Source organism: Phascolarctos cinereus, unplaced genomic scaffold, assembly GCF_003287225.1.
Source record: "Phascolarctos cinereus isolate Bilbo 61053 unplaced genomic scaffold, phaCin_HiC Scaffold_7;HRSCAF=346, whole genome shotgun sequence".
Classification (NCBI taxonomy): Eukaryota; Metazoa; Chordata; class Mammalia; order Diprotodontia; family Phascolarctidae; genus Phascolarctos; species Phascolarctos cinereus.
In genome coordinates this window covers 45,026,970-45,041,669 of record NW_027556180.1, presented here as the reverse complement: position 1 = coordinate 45,041,669, position 14,700 = coordinate 45,026,970, and positions in this window count along the sequence as shown.

Genomic DNA, 14,700 nt, shown 5'->3' with positions numbered 1-14,700 from the left:
ATCAATGTTGGAAAAGCTACGGGAAGACCGGCTCACTAGATTATAGTTGATGGAGATGTTAATTAGTTCAATCATCCTGGAAAGCAATTTGGAATTATGAAAATAAAGTGACTAAAATCTCTATAATTTTTGACCAAGAGATTCCACCATATAGTGCAAGAAGGACAATAAATATGTTTATCCCAACATATTTATAGTAACAAGTTCATGGCAGTAACAGACTGGAAGCAAAGTAGATGCCCATCAACTGGGAAATGGCTAAAGATATTGTAGCACATGAATGCAATGTTATGACAGAAAAGCTTGGGAAAACTTACATGAACTGATGCGAAGTAAAGCAGACCCAAGGACACAATATACACAATGACTGCAACAAGATAATGAAAGAATAACCACAAAACAATTGAAAGTGATTATTACAAAATTATAAGGAATAAGCATGACCCTGTACCTTTTCTCTTTTTTAAAAAATTCTTTGCCTTGGGCAAGTCACTTAACCCCGATTGCCTCGCCTTTCCTCTTCCCACTCAAAAAAATAAAATAAAAAGGTCTTTGTTATAAAGAATGACAAGGAAGGGAGAGGAAGAGGGATACAGGGGGAACTGTAGGCAATATGAAACCAAAATTTAACAGTAAAAATTAATTGTTAAGCATTCTTTTACATCTTTGGACAGAATAGTTTCAGTTGAGCATGAGGTCAGAACCCTGCCTACAGGGAGTTAAAAAAGAGTAGGAGAAGGAAAAATGGAAGCCAGAGGAGTAGAAAACCTTTTTAGGGGTTCAGCTGTGAAAGGGTTGAGAGATATGTGGAACATTCTAATTTAAGGGAAGGGTAGAATCAAGTGAAGGCTTTTTAAGGGTAAGAGAGTCTGGGTATGTTTATAAGTAAGAAAGGAATCAGATGTTAAAGAAGGACTGAAAATTAGGGAGAGAGGAAGGATGATTGGAAGAGCAAGCTTTCAGAGGAGGAGCTGGAAGGAGAGGGGATCAAGGCACAAGTGGAAGAGTTGTCATTGGCCAGAAGAAGGGTCACTTTATTCTCTGAAACAGAAACAAAGGAGGAGAGAATGAGGGATGATGGTGAAGAGATTTAGTGTATAGTAGGGGAGAGAAGAGGGAGCTCTTAACAAGTAGCCTCAGGGTTTTTTTTTTAATAATTTATGAGGATAGGTCCTCTGTTGGGAGGGAGGGAAGTAGGATGATGTAGCTGGCTCAAAAAGAGAAGACGTAATAGAGCTGATCAAGGTAAGGGTAAAAGGATTGGCAGACATCATGTATAATAGAGTTTGGGATTTAAAATTTACAAAGCACTTTAACCATAATTCTGTGAGATACAGTAGTGGGGATGTTATTATCCCCATTTTATAGATAATAATAATAATTAACATATATATATAGCACTTAGTAAGTTCCAGGCACTATGCTAAGCACTTTACAGTTATCTTGAGAAAATAGGTTCTATTATTATCCTCATTTTATAGATGAGGAAACTGAGGTAAAAAGAGGTTAAATGACTCACCCAAGGTCACACAACTAGTAAGTACCTAAGGCCTTATTTGAACTCAGGTCTTCCTGACTCTCACAGCAAATGTCAAAAAGTTGAGGAACTTCTTGATACAGGCTCATTTGCTTAACACTTGCCTGGGCTTACTTCTGCTAGTGGTATAGAGTCAAATTGTGTCTCCTTTGGGAGACCTGAACACAGTGAGTGAGCATATAGTTATGGAATACAAGTCTCTGAATGGTCTAACAATTTGGTCTAAGAAATACTCAAAATCAGGTTTTGCATAAATGACGATGAATGATAAAGAATTTATTGAGTGCTTGCTGTGTGCCAGGCCCTGTGCTAAACACTAGGAAATACAAACACAAGAAAGCAAGCCCTCGGGGGGTTTATATACTAATGGGGGACGACAGCACATAAAGGGGAACTAGACAAGTGGGTTTGTATTTGAGGAGGCATGGCTTAGAGATGACGAAGAGGCCTGGTTCTGGGCAAGATAAATCAAAAGCTCACCAAACAGAGCCCAGGGTGGTTCTGGGGTCAACGTCCAAAGTTCTGATGGCCAGTAAATGAGAAGGTTGAGGACAACAGCTAGAATACATGCAGCATGGTATGGAAGTGGTCAAGAAGTGACATGGCGGCTTGGTTCTGTGGGAGCATTAGCCATGCTTGGATATGAAGTAGATTCTAATCCAAAAGGATCATGTAAGGAATGGAAGGGAAGGGGGAAGGGAAGAGATAAGGGAAGGGAGAAGGGAAGAGAAGGGAGGGGATGGTAGGGGAAGGGAAGGGAATGGAAGGGAAGAACAAAGGGAAGGGAAGAGGGAAAGGGAGAGTGAAGGGATGTTATGTGGTTACACTGTTTACCAATGTAGATTGCAATCCCTTGGCACCTTAGATCATACTACCATTTGGAGCTAGAAGGGATTTTGGAGTGTCATCAAATCCAACTCTATTTTATAAATGAGAAAGTTGAGTCACAGAGACCCTTTCCCAGGATCACGTAGCTAGTAATCATAAGAGCTAGGATTTGAACTCAGACCTTCCTCAGTCCAAGCCCAGTGCCCTATCCACTATTGTCTCCATGTCTCTCAGTTTCCTCATCTATAAAATGGTCATCATACATTGCTGCAACAACAAAAAAAATTCTCATCTGGTGGCCAGCTTTCCAGTAACTAAACTGGTTCTTGACAGATTAAGTTCATCTCCAAAAGGAATCAAATCTTTAACAAAAGAAAAAAAATACCAAATTGGGTACTCAACTCATTTATAACCTAAGTGTGGCCCTGCTCCTTACAAAATAATTTCCTGTCTTTGGTTATCTGTTCTATTTGTCATCTATTCCAGGCCACTAAAAGTAGACCCACTCGATGGTTTACTCAGTCAAATCTCTAAGCTTTAAGCACACTTAATGATTTCTTCTGATTTCTCACTTGTGGTTATAACTCTGCCTTTACCCCGACTCAGTCCTGTACTCTGAGACTTCCCCTGTAAAGAATCAAAAGGGAGAAAGAAGGGGGGGGGGGAGGTGATCAATTTCCCCATTCTAAGACAAGAGGCCTCTTTTTTTATCTAGTTCATTGTCCTCCTCTTTGAAGAAAAGCTTCCTGGCAGATTTGATTGAAGCTTCTTGACTGATTGAAGTCACTGGTATTCCTTAAATAGCTTTCTAATTCTCTAATGACAAAAGGGGATTAAAAAAAAACACAAAAAACCCCTCTACTCCACAAGAAAGAACGAATTGATTTATTAGGAGGAGAAATTACCACATGTGCTGGATCCTGATTGAAGCTAATATTTGTAGAGCTAATTGTTTGAACCAAAGGATTAAAGGAGGAAAGACTGAAGTTTGCTGGGGACTCTGGTGAATCTGGTCTTATTTGACCTGTGTGTTTCATTGGTTTTTCAGGGATGTTAATAAATTAGTAAAGACTTCTCGAATCGAGCTGGGGAGCATGGTTCAGGCCAAGTTTTGTCCATGCTCTGCACCACCTAGTTAACAACAAACTAGTACATAGGAAGCACTTAATAAATGCCCTTTGAATGCGGTTGAATTGAATTACTCCAGGTTCCTCTCACAGGATAATGGGATTGAGCTAGGCTGGAATCATGTCCTAGACATTCTTTCAAGTGAGATTGTGTATGAACCATTTCAATCTTGTCCAGAGTTTTCTGCAGATGTTTGATTCTGAGGCTCTTTTGAACCTGATTTCTCCCACTCAACCACATCTGAGAGCTAAGTTGGGGATTTGACTGTCCAGTTGAGGCTAACACAGTAGTTGTTCTGGGTTTGGAGAGAAAGCGAATAATGAAGACCAACTTCCCTCTTATCAGAGGAGCAAGGCTTAGCTTCCCCACTCACTGGATAGCTGTAGAAACACTGGTACTATACTCTCTCTTGATATTTTTTTTTATTTGAGCCTGTTTTTACTGCATCTAAACCAAAAGAAAAAATTTATTTTGGGTGAACTTGGTTCTGCTATATCCAGAAATCACATTATATATCTTTCTCAACATCTCTGTGGCCACATGTGTCTGTGATACACGAAAAATGGAAATGTTTCCCTGTGGGAGCCACATCCCAATGTCTTTTCTATGAGAATGTACCACTGCCATTACTAAATCTAACTCCACCCTTGTTCTGAAGAGAAGGAGGAGTGGTGTTGAGTTAACCTGGAATATTTTATTTCTACATTTCAGTAAAGCATTTGACAACGTTTCTCATGAAATCATAGGATCACAGACTATAGAGCCAAAGGAGGTTTGAGGTAGTATGAAAAGCTTTGGAAGAACTGTTATGGAGAGTGGGAGATGGAGAGTGGGAGACTGAGTGGATGAGGGAGATAGGACTGTCTAGCTATAGAGAGGGCCCATTTGTGGTTTCATAACATAAATTTGTAGTGGAGCCAGTCAAAATGGTTGTGTGATTTTCTCCAACTGCATTCAATAACACAGGGCTGGGAGTAAAGGTGGCAAATGGTGGGAGTGATTGAAGGCTGGGACTCGGCCAGGCACAGTTGGTGAAACTTACTCTTTACCAAGTGATCCCATTTCATCCCATCTCCTTCAACAGATTTCCCTTTCTGTCACCTCCATTCTATCACTTATTTTCAGTCTCTCACTCTCTAGTGGCTTCTTCCCTACTGCTCACAAACACACCCATGTCTCTGTACACTCCAAAACCCTCACTTAATCCTTCCAAATCCTCTATCATCCCACGTCTCTTCTGTCCTTTATGGCTACATTCCTTTAAAATACCATCAATAATAGATGCCTCCATTCTCTCCTCTCACTCTCTTCTTACCCCTTACACTGTGGCTTCCAACCTCATCATTCCACCAAAACCACTCTCTCCAAGGTTCTCAATGATCTCTTCATTGACAAATTCACCAACCTTTCCTCATTCTTCATTCTCCTTCACTCTCTGCAGACTTTGACACTGTTGATCACCCTCTCCTCCTAGATACTCTCTTCTCTCTAGATTTTCAGGACACCTCCCCTCTCTCCTGGTTCTCCTCCTACTTCTCAGATTGCTTCTTCTTAGTCTCCTTCTTCTGAATCCTGATCCAAATCACATCTTCCATAGCTGCCCCAAAGGGTTCTGTCCTGGGCTCTCTTTTCTTCTCCCTCTTTACTACTTCACTTGATGACCCCATCAGCTCCTATGGATTTAATTATCATCTGTATGCTGATGACTCTCAAATTTATCTATCCTGCCCTAATCTCTCTACTGACCTCCAATCTCACTATCTCCAACTGCCTTTCAGACATCTCAAATCAGATGTCCAGAAGACATTTAAAATCTACATGTCCAAAACCAAACTCATTACCTTTTCCCCTACACCCTTCCCACCTCCTACCTTTTCTATTACTGTAGAAGGCAATATCAGCCTCCCAGTCTCTCAAGCCTGCAACCTTAGTGTCGTCCTCAATGCCTCACCATCTCTCATACACATCTCCCATCTGTTGCCAAAATCTGCCGATTTCACCTACCATCTCTCCAATATGCTCCCTTCTCTCCTTTGACGCTGTCACTACTCTAATGAAGGTCCTCATCACCTCCTACCTGGACAATTGCAAGAGATGCCTGAGGGAGGGGGGGGATCTGCCTGCCTCAAGTCTCTCCCCACTCCAATCCATCCTCCATTCAGCCACCAAGGTGATTTTCCTAGAGCCCATGTCTGCTCACATCACCACCAGCGACTCCCTATTACCTCTAGGATCAATTACAAAATCCTCTATTGGGCATTCAAAGCCTTTCATAACCTAGTCCCCTCCTAACCCTTCCAGTCTTCTTATATCTTCCTTCCCTCCATGTACTTTTTGATCCAGAGATACTGACATTCTTGCTCTTCCATGAACAAGACATTTCATCTCTCGGCTCAGCTGCCCCCCCCCATGCCTAGAACATTTTCCCTCCTCATCTCTGCTTACTGGTTTCCTCCAGACTTAAAGTCCCAACTAAAATACTGCTTTCTACAAGAAGCTCTTTCCAATGCCTCTTAATTCTACTGCCTTCCCCTATTAATTACATTCAATTTATCCTGTATATATCTTTTTTGCACATATTTGTTTCCTTGTCTCTCTTATTAGTTTGTGAACTCTTTAAGGGTAAAAACTATCTGGTGCCTCTTTTTGTATTCCCAGCACTTAGCAGAGTGCCTGGCACGTAGTAGGTGCTTGCCAAATGTTTATCGACTAACTAATTCCAACCCCTCACTTTACAGATGAGGGAATTTCGGACCAGGAATGTCCAGGGTCATGGATCATAGACTTAGAACTCCTTAAATGCAGATTCTGGGAGAATCCTTCTGCCCTCTAATCAGAGGCAGAGGATATACCCAAAGCATGAGTTCCAGGGCCAGTGATCTTCCAGGAAGAAGAGGTTTCTCGGGCTTGATGGAGAAGCCCACAGGAGGGCAGCCTGATGGGAAATGAAGAAGAGGAGGAGGAGAGGATTTGAACTCAAGTCCTCTTAACTCCGGGGTCAATGTTCTCATGCTCTTTCCACTACACCAAATCCTTGGGGACAAGATGAGGAAGGTGGGTTGAACAGCTGATGACTTTCAACAGCTATACTCAGAAAGGGCTTGTTAATGACTTCATGGGGGAGGCAAGGTGGTGGTGGAAGAACTCAAGTGCGGAAATCTGAGTCTCAGTGAGCTGTGATTACAGGGACTAGCCTTAAACTGGTCTTGTTCAACATTTTAATAAACTACTTGGTGTCTCTGCATGTAAGCTACTGGAGGACATGGCATATTCAACTCTGGTCTTTGTGTCTCCAGCTCCTAGCTGAGTATCTGACATGTCATAGGCACTTAATAGACACTTGTTGAATTAATGACACTCTCAGTGTGTCCTTGGGCAGGTCACTTTAACTTTTTGGACCTCAGTTTCTCCATGTGAAAAATGTTCTATGATAAAGACACCCTAATCAAATTTTATAGATGACAAAAGAGAAACAGGTGGCTAGTTAAATCTATGCCAATAATTCAAAATAATCTTGACAGCCTTTAAGGATGGTCTCATGCTAAGAAAATATAGAGCAAAGGAATAAATGTGAAAGCCACCATTAAGTTTTAAAATAAAATTTTATTTTCTTTTTCTTTTAACCCTGTTAATTTATTTGGTGAGGCAATTGGGGTTAAGTGACTTGCCCAGAGTCACACAGCTAGTGAGTGTTAAGTGTCTGAGGCTGGATTTGAACTCATGCACTCCTAACTTCAGGGCTGGCGCTCTATCCGCTGCGCCACCTAGCTGCCCCACCTAGCTGCCCCCTAAAATAAAATTTTCAAATGAGTTTTAGCTGTATGTTTTGTTTCTATATTGCAAACAGTTATAGATTACTCACATTTCCTGAGAGGCCTCTTGTAGCAAAGTAAAATGGTTAAATAAAATTAATAATGCAGTGCATAGAACTTTTCATATCTATAGCACCTCCCCTATTTAGAAAAAGTAGAAATATATTTTCTCTCCCCCCTAACTCCATTTAAAAAAAAATAAACAGATTTCTTGTAGCAAATATGCATAAAGAAGCAAAACAAATCCCCTCAGTGGTGTATGCAAAAGATCAAGATGTCTCACTCTGTACCCTCAGTCCATCACCTCTCTATAATGGGTAGCATGTTTCATTATCAATCTAACCAATGCTAGACGTCAAGGACCTGGCTTGACACCAGTCCTTGTGGGAAAAAAAATCCACTAACACCAACACCTAGAAATGTTTAATTTGTGTTAAATTTTGGGTGCCGTATTTTGGGAGGCACTAGTTACTCTAATAATTGCTTGCATTTACATAATGCTTGAAATGTTATAAAGCATTTTACACACATTATTTTATTTGATCTTTACAACAACTCTGTGACATAAGTGTTACTATTATCTTCATTTTACAGATGAGGAAACCGATGCTTAGAGAAATTAGATGACTTCCCCAGGGTCACACAGCTAAGTGATGATTTGAACTTTGATTTTCCTCCCTCCAAGATTAGTGCTATGGTCATTTCTCCATCCTGATGATAGGTAGACAATCAGCATAGTAAAGGCATGGAAACCTTGTTATATGAGAAGTTAAAAGAGCTGGGGAAATTTAGCCCAGAAAGGAGGTTTAAGTGGGATTAATAGGTTATCTTTAGCTATTTATAAGAGGAAGTAGACAACTAATGTTGCTTAAACAGAGGGAAAGGAGACAGCATTGTACAGGAGAGGGAATGTTGGACCTGGGATGAGAGGACCTGGGTTCAAATTTTACCTCTACACTTTGTACATGTGACTTTGCGCAGGGGACTGAAACCCTAGGGTGTGTCACTTCTCCGCCTGCAAAATCAAACAGTTGGATGAGGCGACCTCTTAATTCCCTTCCAGTTCTGAATTCATAATCCCAGAGATTGCCGCATTTTGTTTCACTCATTTTTTCCAGACTTTATAAAAGTCCGAACCTTTGAAGAGCCGGGAACAGATGTGACAGGTCATTTGTGTGAAGTGTGGGCAGGGATGTGCCTTTGGACCTTATTATCTGTGATAAGTGCTTTCTCCCTTTTTATATCCTAATTATGCTTTAATAAATGATTCTTTCTTTCCTCCTTGCTGAATCCTTCACTCTCTACCCTCAAATCCTATTCTGAGAATGAATTTGCGAAGATTAAAAATTCTGTATGAAATGTGTATCCGGGCTTCTTCATTTTATTTGAATTCTGTCCTCTTCGCATCAATACTGTAGCATGATCAAGGCCAGGGTGTTCCGGATGAGGTATTGGCCTGCTGGGAATCAGGCTTGCTTCACCAAAGCTTTAAAAAGCCAGATCAATTGCCCAGCTATGGGTGCCGCTTAAACGGGAAAGATCTACCTACCACGTTCACATGAAATTCCTCCACGGTCTGGATTCTTTGTTCTACAGAGAGCAAATTCACTGTTCACACATCATCCACACATCGTTGCCCATAGCAAATAGAGCAGTTGTAGACAACACCCTGAGTGACTGCTCTCCCCTTCACAAGCTGAGCAGTATCAGAGATAATAAGACTGTGTGAGTCATCTTTGAGTTTTCCTTTCACTCACCTACCTTACAACTAATTGGTTACTGCGCCTTGTTGATTCTGTCTCCACAGCATCTCTGCCATCCACCCTCTTTCCTCATCGCCCACAGCCTCTGTCCTATTTCAGGCCCTTCTCCCCTGTTGCCTGTATCATCGCAACAACTTTCTGATTGGTTCCTTTGCTGCCAATCTCTAATATCCATTTTCCACATAGTTGCTGAATTTATACTCCTCAGACAGACCTGGCTGTGTCATTCCCCTCCTCCAGTGTTCAGTGGCTCTCTATTGCCCCCAGGATAGAATGCAGAATCCTCAGCTTGGCAACTGAAGTTCTCCTCAATGCAGTTCCTGAATCACCTTTTTAGTCTTATTACATATCATCCATATAATTACATATAATATTGTCATATATAATGATCCCTTTCATGTTCTCTCTATTCCAGACAATCTAATCTGCTACTACTCTCTGTACCTGGTATTCAATCACCTGAACCTTTATCTTTGCACAGAGAGCCCGCCATGTCTGGACCACACTCTACACCACTTCTACCCCCCTAGAATCCCTAGCTGTAAGGTTTGCAAATCATTTTACAAACGTAAGTATTACTCCTCCACACGTTAAAGGTGAAGAAACTGACAAAAGTTAAGTGACTTGCCCAGGGTTACACAGCTAGTATCATATGTCTGACACTGGATTTGAACTCAGGGCCTCCTGACTCCAGGGCCGGTGCTCTATCCACTGCACCACCTAGCTGCCCCCAGGTACCTTTTTCAGTCCCTGTCTTTGGAAGCCACACCTATTTAAATTTTCTGTGCTTGACTCTCAGTGCGAGGTTCTTGGATTCTTTACCCGTTAAGTGCTGATTAGAATAGAATTTAAATCAAGGACTCAGAAAATCCTTGTTGGCAGACGTGGGCTTTGCAAAACTATGCTTCCTCTGAAATAGTGGGAGACTTCCATTGTGTGGTGAGTGACCTTTGCTTTATGGTGAATGGTTGTGGATACTTTTTCAATTTAGTGAATGTTTTACTTATTTGAGAGTTGCCATATATCCATTACCATATATATGTATATGTATATGTATATGTATATGTGTATGTGTATGTGTATGTGTATGTATATGTATATGTATATGTATATGTATATGTATATGTATATGTATATGTATATGTATATGTATATGTATATGTATATGTGTATGTGTATGTGTATGTGTATGTGTATGTGTATGTACATGTACATGTACGTATATGTCTATGTATATGTCTATGTATATGTATATGTATATGTATATGTGTATGTGTATGTGTATATGTATGTGTATGTGTATGTGTATGTACATGTACATGTACATGTGTATGTGTATGTGTATGTACATGTGTATGTGTGTACATGTACATGTGTGTATGTATGTGTACGTTACGTGTGCATGTATATGTGTATACGTATATGTATATGTACATGTACATGTACGTGTATATGTATGTGTATATGTGTATGTGTATGTGTATTGTATGTGTATGTATGTGTACATGTATATGTGTATGTGTATGTACATGTATATGTATATGTGTATGTGTATGTGTATGTATATGTATGTGTATATGTACATGTATATGTATGTGTGTGTGCATGTACATGCATATGTATGTGTACATGTATATATGTGCACACATACATATATGTGTATATCTCCATCTATCTAGATAGGTAGATAGGTGGCACAATGGATAGGGTGTCAGACCTGAAGTGAGGAAGACTCATCTTCTTGAGTTCAGATCTGGCCTTAGACACTCACTAGCTGTGTGACTCTGGGCAAATCACTTCACCCTGCTTGCCTCAGTTTCCTCGTCTGTAAAATATGCTGGAGAAGGAAACGGCAAACTCTGCCAGGAAAACCCCAAATGGGGTCACAAAGACTCAGACACACCTGAAAAACTTTTATTGTATGTGTATGTGTAAACAACATATCCATATTTTCAAAAGATGACAAGATCTGGGTTTGATTCCTGGTTCTGACACTTACTGACTTGTGTGACCGTAGGCAGATTACTTAATTTCTTTGAGCATCCAATTCCTCATCTACAAAATGAGAAAAATACTTTACCGGGAAGTTCACCTTATACAAATGGCAGTTATTTTTGTCCTGTACTTAATTCTAAAACTGTCCAAAGCATAATTTAATCAGAACATTTCAGAGCTGGAATGGACCTCGGGGTCCCTCAGTCCCACCCCGTGAACAAGAATCCCATCAAAGACATACTCAACTTGTGTCTTTGAAAGGGAGCCTGCTGCCTCTCGGGGCTGCCCATTCCGCCATAGCATCACTCTAATCTTTAGGAATTTTCTCCTGCCTCACACTATAACGTTCCTCTTTGTAATTTCCACCCATCGTTCCTACTTCTCGTGTCTGGGTCCGAGGAGAGAGTGTCTGTTCCCTCCTCCAAGTGACAGGCCTCAGTTTCCCACCAGTCTCTTCTCTTTAGGCTAATTCTCAACTGGCCATCACACAATAGGACCTCAAGGCCTTTCTCCTTGTTTGTTTTCCTCTGAAGTGCTCTGCTCCTGGTTCTCAGTGTCCTGTTAAATGTTCTATTTCCTGCTCTGGGCTGACCTACACCACAGCACAGTGGGCAAAGCAAAGCCTCTGGGGTCAGGAGGCCTTGGGGTCACAGCCCAGTTCCAGTGCCTGCTACCCGCTCCATCTTGAGCGAGTCACTCAATCTTCCCCAAGTTTCTTCATCTGCAAAAGCAGAGGAGGGAAGTTGGACCACATGGATCCTTCTAGTTCCAAATCTCTAATCCTGGGATTCTCTTTGTCTCTACTCAATAATCTATCCTCCCCTCCCCTCCCCCCCATATTATTTGCTAACCTTGACTTTAATTTGTCTCATGTACAAGGATTTGGGAGGAGGTTGTGAGGAAAATCTTTTGGGGAAAGACATGAAACAATCTGGAAAAATGTCTTCTGAAATTGCCTTCTTAAGGCATAAAAAGTACAATGTGCAAAATTTACCACTAAAATTTAGGTTTTATTTGTAAGGGAATGAATAAATACTTTCCCATTTGTCAGTCTCTTTGACCTCCGGCTTTTGAAGTATGCCCTCATTTTAATCTGGCTTCTTTTCATTCTGTGTTCTTACTGATGTTTATGACCTAACCCTAACATTAAATTCCATGGTTTCTTGAAGCTGGGTATTGGGCAAACCTTACTAGTACACCGAGAACCAATACAGAAGTTTGAAATTGAATAATGTGGTCTGAAAATTATCTGGGAAAATGTAAACAATCCTAATATCTACTAAAGCAAACATATTTAGAGACAGCTCTTCCTTTAAAGAACTTTTGGGAGGAAAGAATGAATTGTCAATAGGCACTGATTTGGTTTGTCTGAAGAGGCATCTCTCTCTGTCATGGATTTCACTGGGGATCTTAATGAAAATCTGTTTAGGGACTTGTGCCTTTTATTCAGGTCCTGGCATTCAGCTCATCTCCATCAATCATACAAGGAAAGGCACTGGAACTATGATTCCATTGGTCTAGGGAGCGCCCAAGTAAGAAACTGCCTCTGCCGAAGCAAGTAAACACCTTCTTTGAAACTTGAAGTCTTAAGAGAGTGGTCTAGATCAGAGGGGCCAAACACGAAGCCTACTGTGGTCCACAACACTTCTGAGTGCCCAAACCGGATTAAAATGTTTGTTATTGTTCAGTTGTGACCCCATAAACCATAGCATGCAGACCCTTCTATCCTCCACTGTCTCTCAAAGTCTGTCCAAGTTCACATTTGCTGTTTCCATGATACTGTCTATCCACCTCATGCTCTTAACATTCCCTTTTCCTTTTGCCTTCAATCTTTCACAAATCAAGGTCTTTTCCAGTGAGTCTCATCTTCTCGTTATGTGGCCAAAGTATTTAAGCTTCAGCTTCTGTCTTTGTCCTTCCAATGAATAGACTGAATTAATTTCTTTAAGTATTGAATAATTTGATCTCCTTGCTGTCCAAGGGACTCTTAAAAGTCTTCTCCCGCACCACAATTCAAAAGCGGCCATTCTGCAGCCTCAGCTTCCCTTGTAGTCCAACTGTCACAAGCATACATTGCTACTGGAAAAGAAGAACCCATATCTTTGACTGTATGGACCTTTGTCAGAAGGTGACATCTCTACTTTTTAGCACGCCATCCAGATTTGCCATAGCTTTCCTTCCCAGCAGTGAGCATCTTTTAATTTCATGGCTGCTGTCTCCTTCTACAGTAATCTTGGAGCCCAAGAACATAAAATCTCACACGGCTTCCATTTCTTCTCCCTCTATCTGCCAACAGGTAACGGCACCAGTTGCTAAGATCTTGGTGTTTTTGATGTTAAACATCAAGCCAAATTTTATACTCTCCTCTTTCACGCCCATCAAGAGGCTTCTTAATTCTTACTTTCTGCATCACAGTGGTATCATCTACATGTCTGAGATTGTTCATATTTCTCCCAGCAACCTTAATTTTGGCCTTTGATTCATCCAGCCTGGCATTTCACATGATGTACTCTGCATGTAAGTTCAGTAAATGAGGCAACAATGTACAACCTTGTCACACTCCTTTTCCAATATTAAACCAATCATTTGTTCCATGTTTGGTTCTAATTCTTGCTTCTTGGCCTGCGTACAGATTTCTCAGGAGACAAATAAGATTCAAATATAGTTCCTATCAGATTGTAAGGTATTGATATATTAATAAAATAAATATATAAACATGGGTGGTTTTCTAAGTCAATATACAGCCTGCAGGGATCTTTATGGATGATTTAGGGGCCTCATTTCTATTTGAGTTTGACTCCACCGGCCTAGAGCACTGAGTCTGTGACTCAGTGAGAGTCAGAGTGGTCAGAGAATGTCAGAAGTGAGACTTAAACCCAGGTCTTTCTGCCAGCTTTCTATCCATTATACTGTGGTGTCTCCCCTTCGTCATATGTTTTCTGACAAAATAAGTGTTAATCTTGTTTTAGTAATTCAGAAGGCAGCTTAGGGTTTTCTTGCAGAGATCTCAGGGATTACTGTTTTCAGCATCCATTGGTATCTAATTCTATGGACATAGAAACTATAGAAGAGGGACCTGCATCTGCACACAGTCCGCGGCATTCCATCAAAGATGCAGCCATTTGTGTCCTCTGATCATCCACAATTTGTCTGTGTCCTAGAGAGAGAGCATAACAGACTTCTAGTTGCATAACTGCTAAGTTTCCTGCACTGGGGAAAAGAGGTGGAATTCCCTTTTAATGACTCCTTTTTGGAATCAAGTATACTTAAGCATTATCGCTAGGGTTGCAGAGGGGGGTCTTTGTCGCAATTCACCGAAATGTAGAGGGAGCTGACATCATTTATTTGTTTTTAAATTTTCTAAAATATTGTTATTTATTTTGTTTTATTTATTTATTTTGTTAAATATTTTAACATTCATTTTCTAAAATTCAGGATTTCAAATTCTCTCCCTCCTGCCCCTACCTCACCCCCAGAAGGCAAGCAATATATCGATTATATATGTAAATTCATGCAAAACATATTTCCAAATTAGCCATATTGCAAAAAAAAACAGACACACACACAAAAAAAAACCAATGAGAAAAATAAAGAAAGTGAAAAAATGTGCTTGAATATGTACTGAGAGTTCATCAGT